The 21,095-nt window shown below is 48.6% G+C and overlaps 1 protein-coding gene across 4 annotated transcripts in view; it reads right to left on the reverse strand.

Moving 5' to 3' along the window:
* The window catches only part of NOS1 (nitric oxide synthase 1), a 119,159-nt gene extending 98,356 nt beyond the window's left edge, over nt 1–20,803 (reverse strand). For 2 of the 4 annotated variants that reach the window (XM_035098445.3, XM_035098442.3), the window contains exon 1: nt 20,315–20,803. The gene's annotated coding sequence lies outside the window, so the exon portion shown is untranslated. Of the gene's footprint in view, nt 1–18,841; nt 18,978–20,314 lie in introns of those variants that run through there. The other 2 variants (XM_060269289.2, XM_060269287.2) reach the window with 2 other exon arrangements.
* Between the last annotated feature and the right edge of the window lie 292 nt (nt 20,804–21,095).

Genomic DNA, 21,095 nt, shown 5'->3' on the forward strand with positions numbered 1-21,095 from the left:
CCGAAAGGATGACTCATGGCTATTCAGAATTCTCAGTGAAACAGCAATTGGATCTCAGGCATGGAAGATGACCGATTCCTGAGACATGCATATTTAAGGGAGGATATTAACAATATCCAGTATTGGCTTGGCCGGTGACTTTGAGCTGAGATATTACTTTTCATGGCCTGGTATCTGACATACCTAGAAAGACGTTCAACATTGCTGTCTACTGCTGGGTTGAGTGGGTTGAAGGAGCCTCTAATTCCAGACCCTCCAAGTGCCCCTATTTTCCAGGGACAGCCCCGGATTTACAGAAGCCGTACCTGTTTCTGATTTGATCCCGGAATGTCCTGCTTTTCCTTAGGATGTCCTTATTTTCATCAGAGAAACGTTGGATGGTATGTGACCCCCGAGCCAGGGAGATAAATAACTATACACCCTTTAGAAGACATCTGAAGTCTGCGCTGTATAGGGAAATTTTTTTAATGTTTAATGTTTTATTATGCTTTGATATATGTTGGAAGCCGCCCAGAGTGGCTAGGGCAACCCAGTCAGATGGGTGGAGTATATTATTATTATTATTATTATTATTATTATTATTATTATTATAATATAAGACATCCCTATTTTTATCGGAGAAATGTTGAAGGGTATGCCAAGGTGCTGAAAGGGATATTTCTGTTCACTTGGGATAATCTTTTGGGGAATGTGTGCTGGCTATGGATGGGTCCAGATTCAGCAATGGGGTGAATCTCACTGGTGGAGAAAGAGGGGGGCAGTGGGGGTGGCCTAACCCACATGTCATCCCTGGGGGGATTGACATCACCACGGGCAGTGCCCCCCTGGGATGCTTGCCGGCGCACCCCAGCAGGCCGCTAGCCCCGCCCCCGCGGGCCCCTCCAGGTGCCGGAGGAGCTAGGTCCGCCTCTGGCCCCCCTCCCAGCTGATGAGTGAGGGTTTGGCTGTGTGCCCCGATACCTGTTGGGAACAGGTGTGTCCAGCCAACCAGGGTTTATGCCTCCCTCCTGCCCATCAGATGGTGGCATCAGTGGGTGGGCATGGTTTGGGGGAAAGGGTCTCATGGCCCAACTGGGACCCACTGTTGGGCTGAGATTTAGCTCAAAGGCTGGACATTTCCTCACCCCAGATACAGAGGGTGTCTCTGGGCTGTCCCTATTGAGTGGGACAGACTCAGGCGCATAGCAGAACTGCAGGTTTGTGCAATGAAAGCACTCTGTCACCGTAGAACAGCAAGTGCACTTTTAATGGACTTAGGAAGGTGACAGAGAAATGTACTGAGACATTCGATGAACAGATGATTAATGGGAAGGTGCATGAGCAAATCAGGATACTCATTATTGGATAACTGCCTCGCCAACCAATCAGAATGAATGCTCAATCGAGAATGGACACAGTCTAAGTGTCATATAAGTTCCCTGGTTGTGGGGGCGGGGTGTGTGTGAGAGAGACAGGTTGTCCGGAGAAGCCCAGGGTTACTCTCTAATCAGCATACAGAAGATCTTTTAAAAAGCTCAATAGATCAATGCAATTTTACCGTTCTGGAGAGTAACTAAAGCAATTTCTTTTTGACATTATATATATATAGCCGAAACCTCTCAGACACAAATGGGAAAGGCCTCTTTACCCACAAGCTACAAAAAAAAGTAAATCCCTGATAACCTTCTCAGTTATCAGATAACAAGATAAAATACTGCACCTTCCACCTTGTCCCAAAAATGTATTAGGGGTGGGGACTTTCAAGAGTTAGGAAAAATAAGGAGGAAGGCATCCGGAAGAAAGGAAGGGACTCTGATGCGATGGGCGACGTGAGGCAGCTTCAGGAGTGGAATTAAATAAGAGGCTTCTGGATCAGGCCAGTGACCCACCTAGTCTAGCATCCTGTGCTCACAGTGGCCAGCCAGATGCCCCAGTTGGAGGTCCACAATCAGGGCCTGAGCCCAAGAGCGACTCTTCCCTCTTGCAGTTTCCAGGAACCGGAATTCAGAGGCATACTGTCTCCAACAGTGGAGGGGGAACATAGCCGCTGTGCCTAGCCTTATCCTCCAGGAATGTGCTGACACTGGCGTGGGAAGCCGTTCGGGTACCCGGAGCAGCAAACATGACGTACACCCGGGGCGGGGCGTTGCTACGTAGCGCACATGTGCAGCGTCGCTACGTACGACGTATGCATCTCTACGTATGACACATGCATCACTACGTAGCGAAGCTGCACATGCGCGCTACGTAGCAGGGTGCCGGTGCCACTGCTTGCGCTGCTCCCCAAAAGTCGGAGCTGGGAGCGGGTCGTCCCCTCCCCTCCCCCCTTGCTGCGCCCCTGTGTGTCGAATCCTCTTCTCAGTCTGTTAGAGCGTGGTGCTAATAACACCAAGGTTGTAGGTTCGATCCCTGTATGGGGTGGCTGCATATTCCTGCATTACAGGGAGTTGGACTAGATCAGGATTTCCCAAACATGGCACTCCAGCTATTTTTGGACTACAGTCCCCATCCTCCATGACCACCAGTCTTGCTAGCTAGGGATGATGGGAGTTGTAGTCCAACAGCAGCTGGAACTAGATGATCCTCAGGGTCCCTTCCAACTCTGCGATTCTATGATGCTTAAGTGGGCGAACCATCACGGCCTCTTTTTGGAGCAGATCCCATGCTTTTAACTATATGCTGTGTGAAGAACTACCTCTCTTGAATCCTTCAACATTCAGCTTCATTGAATGGTCACGGGTTCTTCTCCCAACAGCCAAGGCCTTAGAACCTGTCACAGGAATACAAGAATGGTTGGGACCAAGGCCCATCTAGTCCAACATCCTGTTCTCACAATGGCCAACCAGATGCCCCAATAGGATGCCCACAAACAGTACATGAAGACAAACACACTTTGCCCAGCAGCTGATATTTAGAGTTCTCTGACAGTGGAAGTGTAACTAGCAGCCATTGATAGCCTTATAGATTTGTCTAACTCTAATCCTTCTTTTGAGGGACCCAGGTGGCGCTGTGGGTTAAACCACTGAGCCTAGGGCTTGCTGATCAGAAGGTCGGCGGTTCGAATCCCTGTGACGGGGTGAGCTCCCGTTGCTCGGTCCCAGCTCCTGCCAACCTAGCAGTTCGAAAGCACGTCAAAATGCAAGTAGATAAATAGGAACTGCTACAGCGGGAAGGTAAACGGCGTTTCCGTGTGCTGCTCTAGTTTGCCAGAAGTGGCTTTGTCATGCTGGCCACATGACCTGGAAGCTATACGCCGGCTCCCTCGGCCAATAATGCGAGATGAGCGCGCAACCCCAGAGTCGGTCACGACTGGACCTAATGGTCAGGGGTCCCTTTACCTTTACCTTTAATCCTTCTTTTAAAGTATTTTAATATTTTGTTGGAAGCCGCCCAGAGTGGCTGTATAGGGAAACCCAGCCAGATGGGCGGTTTTATAAATAATAAATTATTGTTATTAAAGTCACCCAACCTGGTGGATGTTACTACCTCCTGTGGGAGGGAGTTCCGTAGTTTAACTATGTGCTACACGAAGAACTTTCTTACATCTGACCTGAATCTTCCAACACTCTGTTTCGCTGGGTGGTCCTGGGTTCCACTATTATGACGGGGGTGGAAAACTTTCCTCTATTCACTTTCTCCGTGCTTTGCATAATTCTCTGTGCTTCTGTCATGAGGATGCCACATTTGCAACCTTAAGACTTATCAATCAGTCGGAGCAGCTGGATATTATAAGAACATCATTCTTGCACCACAGTTACTGCCTAAGCCAAACACATTAATAATCGTAATCTTTATTACTTTCATCATCATTTATTATCCCCATCGTCATCATTATTTTACTCCCCGAGATAACCCCCAAGATAAAAATTCCAAGGCGGTTCGCAAACAAATAAAAAGCCAAGCGTAGAATAACGAGAATAAAACCAATTAGGGAAATGAAACTACCCATAATTAAACTGCAACAAAAAATAACTACTTCAAAGCATCACTAATTAAAATATATGATGAACAAGCCTGTTAAAACACTATGGAACAGTTAAAACAACAATCAAAGCAGGAGATGCAAGGCAGGAGATTGGGGAAACGCTTGTTCCAAAAGGTGTGTCTTCAAGAGCCGGTGGAATGCCAATACTGATGGGACCTCCCGCATTTGGGCAAGGAGTGAATTCTGCAGTGTTGGCACCACCCGTGAAAAGGCCCACCTCTGTGTTACCTCAAGCCAATAATCATAAGCCCATGGCAAAACTCACTGGATTCTCATTTGCTGATCTTATTGTCCTTATCAAGCGGCCTGAACCACAGTCATCTGGGTCTGGTTTGGACCACAAGAGCTTCTAACATCAGATATGTAAGGGGGGAGGGATTGCTTTGATTGAATGAAGATGTCAGCTTGTGGTTATGCTTTAATGTCAGTGACCTGCATGTGTTTATTTACCACTCTACGAGAGCCTTCGTAATCCACATTGGCTTCAGGTAAGGCATGGAGGCAGAAAACATAGCACATGCAACTGCTGCCTCTTCCTCAGAATGGTCCGTCTCTCCCCCCCAAAAAAAAAACTCAGCACAGCACATGTATTGAGCAAGATGTGCCTACCTCGGAAGGGGGGGGGAGGGGCTGCCAAACAGGCAAGCGGTGCTAAATATAGTTGTTTTCAATGTGACTTTTCCGTTTGTTTGCCAGATTTCCTGAATTTGTATAGATTTTTTCAGCATTCGGTCTGCAAGGCAGAATGCAGCCTAAGGAGATGCTTCAGAAAGCAGAAGAGTAGCTGGGCGGGGGGGGGGCGAGTGGGGATCTTGAGTTGATCCCCACTTGAGAAGACCTCAAACCATGCTGCTTCCCACTGGATCGCCTTCCTAGGCACGGCCAGATCACAAAATTAGCTGTTTCCAGCTGTGAAAAGTTATTTCCGGCTTCCCCCAGGCCGGTATTTCTCGCACTTGTTTTTTACTGACTCTCAGCCTACCTCGCAGGGTCGTTGTGGGGCGTCTTGGCTTTCACCCCAGAACACACCGACATAGGCTCTTACTTGCAGGTAAGAAGACAGCTGTGATCCCAGCAACTGATAGACAGAGGAATACAACCTCTGACCGTCAAGGCAGAGCATACCCATCGTGGCCCTAAGCCAGGGATTTCTCCAATCCTATTTAAAATCCATCGAGGTTGGTGGCTATCGCTACCTCCAGTGGGAGGGAGTTCCATAGTCTTCATCTGTCCCAAACCTTCCAACATCCAGCTTCATTGGTTGCCTGTGAGTTCCAGTGTTAGGAGAGGGGGAGAGCAAACTTCTCTCTATCGACTTTTTCCCCGAGGAGGGAAGTGAAGCACATAGGCTACCTTGAGCTCGAAAGAAAAGCGGGATACAAATGTAAGGAGAAACAAGAAGCGATATCCACTGGAAAGTATTATGCAAGGGGATGGAAAGGTTTCCTTGCAGTGTTTCAGTTCATTACAGCTCAGCTGAAACTATATACAGTACAGTGGTACCTCGGTTTATGAACACAATTGGTTCCAGAAGTCTGTTCATAAACTGAAGCGTTCATAAACTGAAGCGAACTTTCCCATTGAAAGTAATGGAAAGTGAATTAATCCGTTCCAGACGGGTCCGCGGAGGACTCAACCTGAAGCGTACTTAACCCGAAGCATGGGTGTAATTGGTTCCGGAAGTCTGTTCATAAACTGAAGCATTCATGAACTGAAGCGAACTTTCCCATTGAAAGTAATGGAAAGTGAATTAATCCGTCCAGATGGGTCCGCAGCGTTCATAAACCAAAAATTCATAAACCGAGGTTCCACTGTATATGTTATACCGACCAAGAGCCATTTCCCAAACACAGGTTTCAGTTAAATATGGATGCAGCTCAGCAAGTACAAAGGGGATGACGGGTTTCCTTCTTATCTTAAAAAGCTGCCTTATACAGCCAGACCCATCAGCCCATCTACTTCAGTACAGTGGCGGAGGTTCGTGCTTCGGCACGGGGGTGGGTGGAGAGCAAGCGGGGGAGGGGCTGGCACATGTCCTTGGGGCGTGGCAGGCAGGGGGGCAGTTGTGATGGCACCCCACTGGGATCGTGCTGCCGGGGGCGGTGAGCTCCCCCCGCACCCCTCGTCCTCCACCAGTGCTTCAGTATTGTCCACAATGACTGACAGCAGCACTGCAGGCTTTCAGGTAAGGGGGTCTCTCCTACCTTTACTTGGAGATGCCAGGGATTGAACTACAGAAATCGCTCCCCCAGGATGCAGCGATGGTCACCAGCTAAGAATCACAGAATTGAATTGGAAGGGACCCCTGAGGGCCATCTAGTCCAACCCACTGCAATGCAGGAATCTCAGCTGAAGAACCATCCAACCTCTGATTAAAAACCTCCAAGGCAGGGGAGCCTGCCACCTTCTGAGAGGGTCCATCACATGTCAAACTGCTCTAGTTATTCTTGATGTTTAACTTGAATGGATTTAAAAGAGGGTCAGAAAAACTGATGGCTGACAAAGTTATCGATGGCTGTGTTCTGCTTCCACTGTCAGAGGCGTTCTACCTCTAAATACTGGCTGTTGGGAGAGTTGCTGTCCCGCTTGCAGACTACTTGGCAGAGGCGTTTGGTTGGCCCCTGCAAGAGCCGGATCCTGGACCGGATAAGGCCAATGGCCTGATCCAGCAGACCCACATCCTTATGGACGTCTGCATCCAAGGCAGGTCCTGTACTCATGAGCTACGGCTTGTCTCCAAACATACGCTCAAGGAAAAAAAGGAAAAATTATGTGGGAGAACCAACCTAGAGACATTGGCACCGCAATCAAGGAGACTCAGCTGCCAGCATTTCCAAAGTCAAGACAGATCTTTGGCACCGTTCTCCATACAGGAGCGTAATAACAAACTCAGAATGCACATTCTCCTAGGAGTTTAAGGACAGCTGCACCCAGGCTGGCACAATGGGCAAATAAAAACTGTTTATGTTCCAGCCTTAGCCAGTAATTCTGGATACAAGCAGTAGAGAGATGGGGGGGGGAGAGAGATTAGACAGAACAGAAGCTTTCTCTTAACTTTCACAATCTTTCGAAGGCCCCGGGACACAGTCCGAAGGAGCAGAAATGCAGTCACCCTGTTGAAAGCTGAGCAGCTGTGGTTCCGAATGACGCTTTGAATCTAACCGAATCAAACCATTGGCCCATCTAGCTCAGTTCTCAATTCTACACCAGGTATACCCAAACTTAGGTCTCCAGCTGTTTTTGGACTACAATTCCCATCACCCCTGTCCACTGGTCCTGATAGTTAGGGATGATGAGAGTTGTAGTCCAAAAACAGCTAGAGGCCTAAGTAAGGTCCGCAGTGTGCTCCCATTCAAGGGAAGCCAAGCCTTGTAGTGCTGCCCCCGGACTTCTTACTCCTTGGGTAGGAGATACGAGCACTTAATGCCAAGAACACAGATCTCATATATTTGCTAGCTCCTGTGATCACAGGAACATAGGAAGCTGCCTTACACTGAGTCAGACCAGCTCAGCATTGTCTACACTGACTGGCAGCAGCTCGCCAGGCTTCCAGGCAGGGAGCCTTGGGCAGAGCCTTGCCGTGAGATGCCGATGACTGAACCAGGAACCTTCTGGATGCAAAGCAGATGCTCTGCTGTCAAACCATGGCTCCGGGACCACGGCAGAGCAGTCAAAACTTTTGCCACCATCTTCCTGCTCTGCTTTTGCTGCTGCTCCCTTATGAAGGGAGGGGAGAGGTGCCGGACCATCTCTGGAGAACCCTGGACCCACCCACCACCTATTGCAGCAGTTAGTCTTGACACAGGACTCCTGGGTGGGAGGTTAAGAACATCTTGTCAAATTTTTGATTTTTTTAAAAAAGTTTTTATTTATGCTTATCCCCACTTGCTGCTTTTTGTAACTTCTTACCTGACTAAGAGTGATGGATAACACTAAAACTTATCTTTATTTTATGGCATTTAGCTTGGCCTAATGAAAGGAAAGGCTCGACTGTAGATTTTTGAGGGGCGTGTTTTTCTTTTCATGAATTTATTGCACAGCTTGTCTACCGCTTGGTTGTTATGCAATTAAACTAATAGTTTCTATCTCATGAAAATTCACACACACACACACACACACACACACACAAATATCACCAAGCTGGTTCCTATCAGCCTAATCCAGGCATCCCCAAACTGCAGCCCTCCAGATGTTTTGGCCTACAACTCCCATGATCCCTAGCTAACAGGACCAGTGGTCAGGGATGATGGGAATTGTAGTCCAAAACATCTGGAGGGTCGAAGTTTGGGGATGCCTGGCTTAATCTAAACTCCCCCGTCTGGGTTCCATTTCTTAGGGCTACACCTATATGAGTCCAGAGATCCATGATCAGATCTCCAAACTTTCCCAAGGAGCACAGGAGAAAACTCCAGATTTGCGCAGAGGAATGATACAGGGGGCGAAGGGTGAAATAGCGGAAGCTGACGCCCACTGGGGCTGGTATGGTGTAATGCAGGAGGTCAACATTAGGTGGAGCCAGAGCCAATGACAGGATGAGCCAATTAATTCTAGCTTTGCCCCCACCCTTCTCCCTGCTGAGTTCTAGACTGAAAACAAAGGAGGAGGAAGACGATACAGCAGCGCCAACTCTGGGACTGGTTGTAAGTCACAAGGCAGGCAAGTCAGGTGATGGCTGGCTGAGGGCAGGTGGAGGTTGGTGGGGGCCGTGGGGCAGTACCATTTCCCCCAATGGACCAGCCTTGACTGAGATACATATTTTAAACAATCAAGTCAACGTTTTCTATCTCATACTAATTCATAAATACAATGTATCTGGGCCACACACACACACACACACACACAACCTTTCTTGCAAACCCTGCTCGTAGATTTTAGAACCCCTTGCAAGCCTGTTTACTCTTCCCCCGGCAAAGAGCACTTTGGTTCGGTCAAAGTGCTCTCTCTTCCTCTCTGACTTGGTGTCTCATTTCTCGAGGACCAACTTGGCAACAACTCCATCAAACAGTTTCCAGTCACAGTGGGGAATGGGAAGCCTGCTGGCATCCATCTGTGAAAATGTGTCCAGGCAAGGTGACAAATCTAACTTCTTCCCTCCCAAAAAGTGCTTTAAAAAAAACCTGAATCCACACAATGTATGCTATGCACAGAAACTGTGTGTATATGAGTAGAGAACAGAAATTGCGGTGCATTGCAGGTAGGGGACATACTCTGCACTCTCTCCGATTGCAAAACTCAAGGCAGAGGAAAGAGTGCCTAAATTCAAAGGCACTCAAGAATACCAACAAAACCTTCTTTGGGATGAAGGCATTGCAATAGCTCTGGGTACCAAATGTGGCTCTCTAGGCTTCTCAGTACCCTCCCAGGTTACACCCATCTAACTTCACCGACAGGGAAAAGGCAACCATCAAAGCTGAAGCTGGTGGCCCTGTCCATTTTCTACAATTTCAAGCTGCCTGACACGGAGTTAGACCACTGGTCCATCTAGCTCAGCATTGTCTACACTGACTGGCAGCAGCTCTCCAGAATTTAAGACAGGGAGCCTCTAAACCTAGAGATGCCAGGGATTCAAACTGGAGGCAGCTTTACCACTGAGATACAGCCCTTCCCCTAAAAGGAAAGTTAAGTTTGTAGACCTCAAGGCTCTAGATAAAAAATTGTTTCCCAAACTTGGGTCTCCAGCTGTTTTTGGACTACAGTTCCCATCATCCCTGGGTCTTGCTAGCTAGGGATGATGGGAGTTGTAGTCCAAAAATAGCTGGGAACCCAAGTTTGGGAATCAAATGAAGGGCTGAATGGAAATAGGGACACAAGTTGCTGGCATTGGTCCATCTACTGGCAGCAGCTCTCCAGGATTGAACCTGGGATCTACTGTCTGTAAAGCAGATCCCCATGTTAAATTTGAGAGTGCTCTATTGACCCAATGGACAGTTTTGAAGCTGAGCAGGGATCTGAACTTGGCACCCCGTGGCTTTAGTCCAACACTCTAACCACTCTGCACGCTCTCTCTCAATCTCTCTCTCTTTCACACAGTTTCTCTGCCCTTCCCATTAGCAAGGGAACATCCCCTTCCGAAAGAGAGAAGCAGAGAAATACTTCCAGCCACCAGGGAACACAAAACGTTCCATTATTAAATCCCCAACCGCTTTAAAGCTCCCGTAATTAATTTATGGACTTCACTGCCCCAACATGCGCTGATGGCTTAGATGGCTTTAAAAGATAGCAGACAAAATCATAGACTTGGTAGGATGCAGGAAGCCTAACGATGGTCTAGCACAGTGGTTCCCAACAGGTGGTCCAGGGACCCCCAGGGGTCCGCGAGCTATGCCAGAGGGGTCCGCAAGATGCTATTAGAATAAAAAAATATTAAATATATTTTGTATGATAACAGATTTTTTGTTTTGGCCGCTTCCTGCATGAGCAGAGTCTAGCGCAAAACTAGAATTAGATAGCGGCAGTAGTTCTGCTGTATGCCGTTAGGTGGCGCTTTACAAACACTACTGTTTTGCAAAGAGGCAGTGCGCGCATTCTACTAACGCTCACCTCCCCAAGATGCTTTGCGCGCGTTGGCTTCATTTGTGCGCTACTGCGCAGGTACCCTGTCTTCTCCATTCCCCTCCCTCCTCCCTGGCGCGCGCTGTCTCTTTGCAAAACAGTAGTGTTTGTGATAGTACTTAAGCACAGCCCCCCCTCCCACTGGATCAGGCCAATGGCCCATGTAGATCAAAATCCAACCACAGAGCCTAAGGCTTGCCAATCAGAAGGTCAGCGGTTCGAATTCCCAAGACGGGGTGAGCTCCCGTTGCTCAGTCCCAGTTCCTGCCAACCTAGCAGTTCGAAAGCATGTCAAAGCACAAGTAGATAAATAGGAACCGCTACAGCGGGAAGGTAAATGGCGTTTCCATGTGCTGCTCTGGTTTGCCAGAAGCGGCTTTGTCATGCTGGCCACATGACCTGGAAGCTGTACGCCGGCTCCCTCGGCCAATAACGCGAGATGAGCCCGAAACCCCAGAGTCAGTCACGAATGGACCTAATGGTCAGGGGCCCCTTTACCTTTACCTCTTCTCTAAACTAAAAAGTTTAGAGTTGTACACAAGCTCACCTTAATACAATTAAGTGCACTTGCAGAGGTTTAGGGGCAAGCAGGCTGGTTCATTTCCAGTCGCTGCCTGGACCATATAGCTTCCTTCTAAAATCCTGTAACTTTCTATACTGCAGATTTCCTGGTTTATTCTATTTTGTTCTGCTTTTGTTGTGCTATACCAGAAGCGAGCCCCTTCCCCCTCCCCAAGATGGCAATAATATGGTGGTACCGGGGTAGCCTTAAGGAACAACTAATAAAGTGGAATGATGCGTCCAGTACAAATAAACCTATTATTATTATTATTATTATTATTATTATTATTATTATTATTCAATGTGTATGCCGTCCTATACCCACAGGTTCCAGGGCAGTTCACAAGATAAAAATCACAAAATAAAATCACAAAATACATCATCAAAATAAAAGCAAAAGCAACCCAGTAATCCCCACGCCAGTATTATTGTGTCCATGACATGCTGCAGAATAGGCACGTGAAGAAGAAGAAGAAGAAGAAGAAGAAGAAGAAGAAGAAGAAGAAGAAGAAGAAGAAGAAGAAGAAGAAGAAGAAGAAGAGGGTGGGGAACATCAATTTGAAGGGGTTCGTAGTTAGACTTCCTGTGTTTTGGGATCTAGCTCCGTGAAAGCGTACTGTCATGTATATCTGGAAGTCACCTCCAGGCTCAGAACCAGTAAAGTCACTGTTTCTTTACATTCAAGTGTCCCACCAAGCATTTCTTAAGCTCTTAAATTTCTCAGGCAAAACCCAGCATGGGTGGCACTGGCCGATTTAGGGGAGTGCAGCCGGTTTGGTCGCACTGGGCACAGAGTCTCGGAGGTGCTGCAACTATTATTTAGAGTGGAGTGCAGGATAAGGTTACCAGATGGCCCCGTTTCCCGGGGACGGCCCCCGGATTTACAAATCAGTCCCCATACAAAATCAATTGAAGTTGAAAAGTGTCCCCGGATTCATTGGGAAAAAATCTGGTAACCTTAGCTGCAGGAGGCAGAGGGCGTTGAGTTTTGGCTGTCGCACAGGGTTGTTGCTGAAATTTAACATGCTAATGTCTGCCACTGGTCCAGGTTAGAATCATGGACTTGTACACTAGAGTTGGAAGGGACCATAGCGGTCATCTAGTCCAACCCCAAAGTGGGGCTTGAATCCACAACCCTGACATTAAGAGTATCATGTTCTACCAACTGAGTATAGAAATACCTTGTGTGAAACACGGCAACCAAACTGCTAACACCTGCTGCGTGTGAAAGTGAGAGGGGACCCCAAAAGCCATCTAGTCCTACCCCCTGCAATGCATTTCCCTCAAATAGTAACAGACAGCAATCTCTGCTAAAGTAGGGCTATTCTACCATAATAGCTGTGCATAGGACCTTGTGAGTCACAACTCCTCTTCTTGCCACTAAAGTTCAGGTACAGTGGTCCCTTGGTTCTCAAACTTAATCCGTTCTGGAAGTCCGTCCAAAACCAAAGCGTTCCAAAACCAAGGTGCGCTTTCCCATAGAAAGTAATGCAAAACGGATTAATGCGTTCCAGACTTTTAAAAACAACCCCTGAAACAGCAACATGAATTTTACTATCTAACGAGACCATTGAGCCATAAAATGAAAGCAATAATCAATGTGCTGTAATATAAAATAAATTAGACAGTATTGTAGATGATAAAAAAGTTTTTTAAAAAAATTCTTACCTGCACTGATGATAGCCATTGTTTGGATGGGGGGGGGCTTTTGTCCATTTCCGCAATCACACAATCAATTCAATCAGTAGCTGAACTGGGTTCCACACAGTCACAAAAACAAATTAACTGAAAAAGCCTCAAAAACAAAAAACGCAAAATAAATAGCAAAAACAAAAGCTACAAAATTTAATCCATTCCAGAAGTCCGTTTGACTTCCGAAATGTTCAAAAACTAAGGCGCAGCTTCTGATTGGTGCAGGTGCCCTGGAAACAATAGCCAACAGCTGCATTAGACGTTCGGCTTCCGAAAAACATTCGAAAACCAGAACACTTACTTCCGGGTTTTTGGCATTTGAGAACCAAGGTACCACTGTATAGAATTGAGCTGCAGATTGTGGCTTGATCAAGTTAAGTTTACAAGTGACCTTGGTTTTGAAGCCAGGTCTCTCCCCTAAGGGTCTTCCGGATGGTGGTTTTTTGGAGTAGGATTCAATGGCAAACTGGGAAATTCAGGGCGCACAATTCTAGTTCATTTGGTGCTCTTGTGCAGCTAACCCACTCCCCCCCCCCCCCGAGAAACTTTGGAGTAAGGAAAATGCACTGGAAAGTGTGTGGTAACTTCATCTAACCTCTCCACAACTAATCAGAGTGACTGCTCATTAAAACATCAACTTCCTCTAATCTTGCGGTGAATGAATCAGGGGAATGTTCAATACACAGGTTGTCAGGAAGCAATACTAGATGCAAGCTCAGCATTCTACCCTACGGGCCAGAACAGGTCTGACACCAGAAATCACCTGACAGTTGTCTCTTCCCTCCCACATTGAAATGAAGCTGTGGGAAGGTGGTTTTTTTTAAAAAAAACCAAAAAAAAAACAGAGCACTAGTACCTGGAGAGGAGCTAAGCCCAAGTTTACCCTGGTGCTTGTTTACTGGCTATCCGTCCCCTCCTGTAGCTTTGCATGAACCTCCTGGTGGAAAGCAAATACAGACATGAAACCGATCTCTTCTTCCGGAGAATTCATACGTAGGAGCTTTGAGCAGCAACTTAGATCCATAGAACTACGGTATATGGACCAATACTCCTCCCGCCTCCCAACACAGCATTACTGCTCCAAGAAAAAAATACCACACAGCAACTTTTTAAATGAGGAAGAAATTGCTATCAAGACTCAGTTGCAAGACTCCTGCATCCCATCTGTTTGCTCGGAGGCTCTTTAATCTAGAAATGTTCTGGCTGGGTAGCTAATATTTCAGCTAGCTTGCAAAATTGTTCTCTACTCCTATATCCCTACACTTTACCTGCATGGAATATTTAGGGAATTTCCCTTATACTTCACAAAGCTCTGAAACAAAAAACACATACCATTGGACCAATCAATCTGGGACCCCCCATGATGCTGAGTTTTTTTTGGGGGGGGGGTATTCAGTGTCATGTCATTCAGGAAACAATAGTGCTTTATTGTTGATTTATACTGGACTGCCCAAACATCATTCTGTTTTATTAGCCATGCGCCCCCAATGTTACCACATTAGTGCCATCTGGAGCGGCACTCTTGCAATATAGCATAATAAAATAAAATAAAAATGGGACCAATAATAATAACAATCCCATTTGTGGTATAAAATGTTGCGGGATTTCAGGAAATAGTTTTGGGATGTGCACAGATTGCAAACAAAGCTGCAGTTTTCCCCCGAAAAAACTTTTGCAAGCTCAAAGAGTGTTGAAAGCAAGATTACATACACCCAGCTTGATACCATCATGAGAACAGATCATTGTGAATGCACAATAGAAAGGATGCCTTGAGAACATGGGTAGGAAAACTAAGGCCCGGGGGCAGGATCCGGCCCAATCACCTTCTAAATCCAGCCCGTGGATGGTCCGGGAATCAGCGTGTTTTTACATGAGTAGAATGTGCCCTTTTATTTAAAATGCATCTCTGGGTTCTTTGTGGGGCATAGGAATTTGTTCATTCCCTCCCCTGCCCCGCCCCCCAAATATAGTCCCCCCTCCAAGGTCTGAGGGACAGTGGACTGCTGAAAAAGTTTGCTGACCCCTGCTTGAGAAGATCTCTGTCTCTTAGCTTGACCTACCTAAACAGGTTTGTTGTGAGGATAAGGTATTTCAGAGGAGGGGTGGTGAGAGTGTTGGGTTAGGACCCCAGGAGTTCAAATTTCCACTCAGCCATGAAGCTCCCTGGCTGACTTTGGGCCACTCACTGCCTAACTTGCCTCACAGGGTTGCTGGCAGAGTAAAATGGAGAGGGAGGACTGTGTATGCCACTTTGAGCTCCTTGGAGGAAAAGGTGGGATATAAACACAACAAACAAACAAACAAATGTGTGCGCTGCATTGAACTCCTTTGAGGAAAGGCAAACAATGCATCAGTACATAAGAAATTAATATTTATTAAGAATTCACAATTTATTATTTTTTACTATTATTTTGAACTATGCATTAACTGGCGGCATTTGCCCCCTATCTTTCCTCCAAGACAGTGCCATGCAGCTGGTGTGCAGACTAGGGAGGTGGCGGCGAAGGAGAAGCCACAGCAGTTGCCCTTTCTATGTATCTGATGCAGGTTCCGCAGCTGTGCCGCCTGCCGTAGGAGCTGCTTTGCTTCCGCTATGAACTGCATGCATATTTGTAAAATAGCAATAGATATTAAGGTTTCCAGTGCACTCTCATTCAAGAGAAGCCAAGCCTTATATAGCACTGCCTCTGGACTTCTTGCTGATTGGGGGGGGGGAGAGACGGGGAGCTTAATGCAGTGAACGCAAACATCACATTTTCACTCGCTCATAAGATCACGGGAACAGGGGAAGCTGGTTTGTAGCAAGCCAGACCATTGGCACTTCCAGATCAGTCTTGTCTACACCGACCGGCAATGACTCTCCAGGATTGGAGATGCCAAGGATTGAACCCGCGACTTTCTGCATGCAAAACAGATGCTCTAACCACTCAAGCTATGCCCCTTGAGATTGAGCATTTCACTCATAATTTCATTTATATCCCGCATTCCCTGCAAAGAGCTCAAGGGGGCATACATGGTTTTCTTCATCCCCATTTTATCCTCACAACAACCCTGTGAATATTAGTTTGAAAGACTGTAGCTGGACCAAAAACCCCCAGTGAGCTTCATGGGGATTTGGACCATGGTCTCCCAAGTCCTAGTCCAGCACGCTAAATTATCTCCAGCCAAAATGACTGTAACTTGCGCAGAGCTGTAGCTACAGGGAGCTAGCTGGGGTTTTTGCGGGGGGGGGGGAGCCTCCAGAGGGGCACCATTGAGGATCCCAGTCTCTCTCTTGGTGCATGGCAGAGTTCAAAACTGGGTCTTTGACCTGGGTAAAATAAAGCCTAGTTAAACTTAACCCCAATCATAGCAACAAATAAGGAACCAAGGGCTGTGTATGCAACAGTAAGCTTTGGGTCAGCACAAACCACACACCCACATCTCCAGGAGAGTGTTCTCTCTCTCTCTCTCTCTCTCTCTCTCTCTCACACACACACAGGAAAGTAATTAGGTGGATTATTTAAGGGCGCAGATTGTATTTTTAAAAAATTACACCTACATTCCAGTTCCCAGTAGGACGCTTTCCACATCTCTTTCATCCACCACCTGAGAGACTATTCTTCACATTTTACAGACAGAAGGCAAATCTGAAATGTATCAGCGACATTTTACAATCCCCACTTAATTAGGATTCGAACCCAGGACCGAAAACGACACTGTTCTCCACAACATGATAGCTAGGATTTGGTGGGACAAGCAATCCACGTTTAAATGCCACCCCCAGCCCCAGTATTCTCTCTCTAAACAGTCCTCTCCCCACCCTCCAAGCTACAAGACTGCAACTTAACAATGCAACCAGTCTACTCCGACGTATAAGTCTCGCAGTGTTCAACGGGTTCTCGCGTGTGCAGGAATTGCTAACAGTGAGAATTAATCTTGAGAAAACGTACGCAGGATCTCGGCTCACTCAGCTTCGAGAGATGGGGGCGGGAGGAATACAAGTACATACTGTATAACACACAGGTAGGTAGTTGAACGTCTTCGGGCAGAAACAGCTCCCGGGACGGCTGAAAGGATTTGGAAATATTAATCGCCGGAAGTAGCTTGTGAACAGTACAGAACGTCCCAGGAATTCGGATTTCTTTTGATGGAATGCACGATTAAAGGAGACCTGTAAATATGCCTCAATAACTCTTGGCATGAGTATACCGACTCAGAAGTAAGCCCATTGATTAGAGGGAAACATGAAGAAACAAACCAGATGCACACACACACACACACAATTTCCTTGCTAGCTAGCTACGGCAAGATTCAAGAAGCAGCAGAAAAGTAGGATCTCTTGGAAAGGGGCGCTGAAATCCCCGAGCGCAGCGCAGCTGCGTCTCTGAACCACATTAGCGCGGAGAGCTGTCCGAGGTGCTGATCTCGTCCCGAGGTGCTGAATACGCCTCAGTTAACCCACCCCCCTTTTAACCGAAGAGGAACAGTGAGACTTTATTACCGGATGCCTTCCTAGGACTAAGAGACGCGTAGTTCTTTCAAGGCTCCTTGCCGCCCAGATTGAATCGCTCCCCTCTTCCCACTTTCTGAGTTTAGGCTCCCTCCAGCAAGGGCTGCCTGCCTCGCCCTGGGCAACCCCGAGAGAGCGCTGGCTCAAGTGGCAGGAAGGCGCCCTGGCGAAGAGCGGTCCGCGCCGTCGGAGCCAGGCGCGAGAGACCGCGAGGACTCTGGCCGAACAGGGTCAGTGCGGGAGGGGAGCGGAGGTAAAAGACCCGTGTCGATATCAGCAAACAGAACAAGGGGCTGGATTTCTCCGAATGCCGTCTCTCAAACCTCACGCTCCCCCAGCCTTATTTTAAACAAATTTTGGGTTTAGGATCAAGTCCTAAAAATGACATCCTCTGTCAGCATTTGCCAAACACTACCCTCCCCTTCACACGTTACGATTGAGAGCGGGGGTATCTAATTACCTGGCATTCACACGCCACCTTTCTAGGTATGGCGAATAAATCTGACAGCAAACGATTCTTGCCGGACATGGAAAGCCGACCCCCCCCTCCCAAAAAAACCCTTCTCAGCTAAAGTATGACAGTAGAATTCTACCGCTCTCCGGTCCAAATCGCGCCGCGGAACGATTATTTTATTGGTGCGCTTGCAGCCTCAGTTAACCGTCTGCGAAACGGAAAGACGGGAAACTCACGCGGTGAAATGTCGCTGAAAGCAATCTGGAGATGCTAGAGTCCCCGGAATAAACCAAACAGGAAAACAAAACAAAACTCCGAACCTGTCTTATTTATTCACGTTTTCCCTTCGTTTGTCTACCATCTCTCCTGTACCAGATGGAAAGGTTAATTTACGGAGTCTAATTCGGGCTGGTTGATGGAACAGCTTTTATTCCCCCCCACCACCACGTGAAAGGGAGATGCATCTGCACAGAAACTGCAAAGATGAAGCCCCGATTTTGGGAATTGGGCAGCGAGCAGAAGACTGGATCGAACAAAGCCCAGCCCACCACCACCCCATTGTGAATTTCCTCAGTTACCCTACTCGGGACAGCAGACCATAAAGAGTCTGGAGAAGAAAAAGGCGCGCGGGGGAGGGGGGGTTTCATCTGAGCTCCGGAACCTATTTCAACCCGTTTCACTTCAAAACACAGGATTTTCCCGGTTCGACAGTGCCTTTGGGCGTGTGCCTTTCCCTCAGCAAAGTAGAGTTGATTAAATGGGTTAGAGTCGTAACTCAGGGGCAGAGCGCCTGCTTTTCACGCAAAAGGTCCCTGGTTCGATCCGCGGAGCCTGCCTGCAACCCTGGAGAGCAGCTGCCGGTCAGTGTAGGCAATCCTGCGCGAGATGGACCACTGGTTCGGTATTATTCTATGCTATCCCTATGTAAATACGGATTTAGCCTCGGTTTGCTTTGGCTTTGAAGGTAAAGGTTAAAAAATGGGGGCGGGGCAGAGAGACGTGTAGACGCGTTTGCTTAGAAGTAGATCCCCAATGTTGCCCCATGGGGTCCCAAGGAAGAGCAGCGCTAAACTCCCGACCTAAGCGTTGGAGTTCCGCGTAACCCAAATTAAACCCGGTTGCTTACACTCTGTGCAGGAGCAGGCGCAATCCCCGCTTGGCGGAAGGGTCTGTTCCAAGGCTGGCTCCGCTGGCAAAGCCGGCTTGCTGGATGCCTCTTGGCAGGGAGAGAAGCGGACGGACGAGTTTTAAGAGGCTCTCCGTCGCTCCAGAAGAAGGCAGGGCGAAGATTTCAAGGGGTGGGGTTTTCCAGAGAAGCAGATTCCGGCGACGCTTCTAAGGGAAACTTCGCAAGGTCTGTTTGACTGTGTGGAACAGACTGACACAGGGCAGAAGGGAGAAGGGAGTGGGAGATTCTCCTTCCCTGCTGTATTGCTGCAGATCCCGCACTGGAGAGGAGGCTCTTAGTCTTAGGTGACTTCAGAAGTCCAACTCTATGCTCAGTCAGTAGAGCATGAGACTCCATCTCAGGGTCGTGAGTTCGAGCCCCACATCGGACAAAATATTGCAGGCGGTTGGACTGGATGATCCTCGCGGTCCCTTTCAACTTGGCTTCTATGAGTCTAGGACAGGCTTAGATCAGAGATCGCCCGGGAAGAGGGATGGGGGAAGCCTGGGAGAAATCATGGCAGGTCCCGAGAATCTGGAATCTGTTTTGCGGGTGTATGGGGGAATGTGGAGGGTGCTCTAAGGCAAGACTCTCTGGCCCCCACGTCTGTTAAGAACAGCAGAACTAAACCACCGGTGAGTGACCCAGCCCCAGTGATGGGGCGAGGGGAACCCCGCCTAACTGCTCCAAAGGCTTGCCCCGAGCAGGCGGACACCCCGAAGGCATCTGTGCTTCGACGGCTGGCTCGATGGGCAAAGAAGACGGGGCCACTTACACACACACACCCCACACACCAACGTCCCAAACCGACGCTTAAGGTCAGATTCCCCCGCACCCTTGAAGGCTTCGAGCCCCTCTTTCCGGCTTCAGGAGATATCAACTCAAATCCCGCCCCCGCCCCCCATTCCAGCTTTCCCCTGTAGCGGGGACGAGATCGTTTTCCTGGGTTTCCTCTCAGTTTCTTTTCACGTCGGGTCTCCCCCGCCTACGAACTGCTCAGAGGGCAAGGAAGAGGTTTGCCCTCCTCAAAAAGGCGACAGAACCCCACCAAGTTAATCCGAACCAAAGGCTAATCCCCCGAACCTATAAAAACAAAACGAAGTGGGGAGGGCTCATCCTCACAGCACGGCAAGTCGGGACTCAGGAGTGCCTCGGCAACATCGCACCAGACCTGGGGGACTAGGAGAAATATTGCCGAGTTTGGGCTTGGAGGAGAGGAGTAGAGGCAGCATGGCAAGTCAGGAATGCCTCTGAACATGTGCAGAGGGCCATCTCGAACCAAATCTTGGGGGCTAGGACAATATTGCCAAGTTTGCGCATTCGGAGACAGTGACAGAGAGAGAATACTAAAGAAAGACTAAAGATAGCTTGAGCCCCGGTTCCTATTTTCTTTGAATTATGATGCATTCAGCGGGAGGAGGGAGCGCTCACCTGGTGGCCGGAGGTGGGTGGCCGGGACCGTCGAGTCCTCGCGGAGCTGTAGGCTCGGCCGGCGCCTCTTTCGCCTGCCTCGCCCGTCGATCCGGCCGTCCTTTTCCTCCTTCTCCGCCCCTTCCCGGTTGCTGATGTTCCCGCGCCGCCTCCTCCTCGTCTTCCCTCCCGGGGAAAGAAGGAAGGGAGGGAGGAAAGGGCGAGGGGGCAGCCCGACCGGCCGGTGGGCTCGCCCAGCCACGCTGCGCCTCCGCTCGGCTTGCTGGGTCCCCTTTATGCGCTCTGCGCGGCCCCCGAATCGAGCGGGACGGCCAACCACGGGGGCGCAGCCAGCGACGAGGCGGCCTCGCCAGCCACCTCGTCAGAAAAGCTTTTATATAAGCGCGTCAGCTCCACGCCCCGCCGGGGGAGCCCGAATCAAACTCCTTCTCCCGGGAAGAGGGAGCTCATCGCCCGCCCGCCCCCTTCCCCGCCTCGCAAAAAATAAAAGCCCGGGACCTGTTTCATGGCTTCTGCAACTCCGCAGGGCGAGGCTGCAAAACCTAGGCGCGCTCTGCTCCGAACAAGCCCCGGATTCAGTGCTAGCTCTACTCGGCGTAGACCCATTGAAATGGGCAAACCTGACTGCCTGAGGTCCATTGATTTCAATGGCTAGACTCGGAGCAGGGCTGTACCTTGGATACCTCCGCAATTGCGCGCTTACTATGGAGTAAGCTCCATTGAACATAGCGGGATTTGCCCCCGAGTAAACCTGCTTGGACTCACTGGGTGGTTTTTTTTT

Source organism: Zootoca vivipara, chromosome 16 (genome assembly GCF_965207765.1).
Source record: "Zootoca vivipara chromosome 16, rZooViv2.hap1.1, whole genome shotgun sequence".
Taxonomy (NCBI): Eukaryota; Metazoa; Chordata; class Lepidosauria; order Squamata; family Lacertidae; genus Zootoca; species Zootoca vivipara.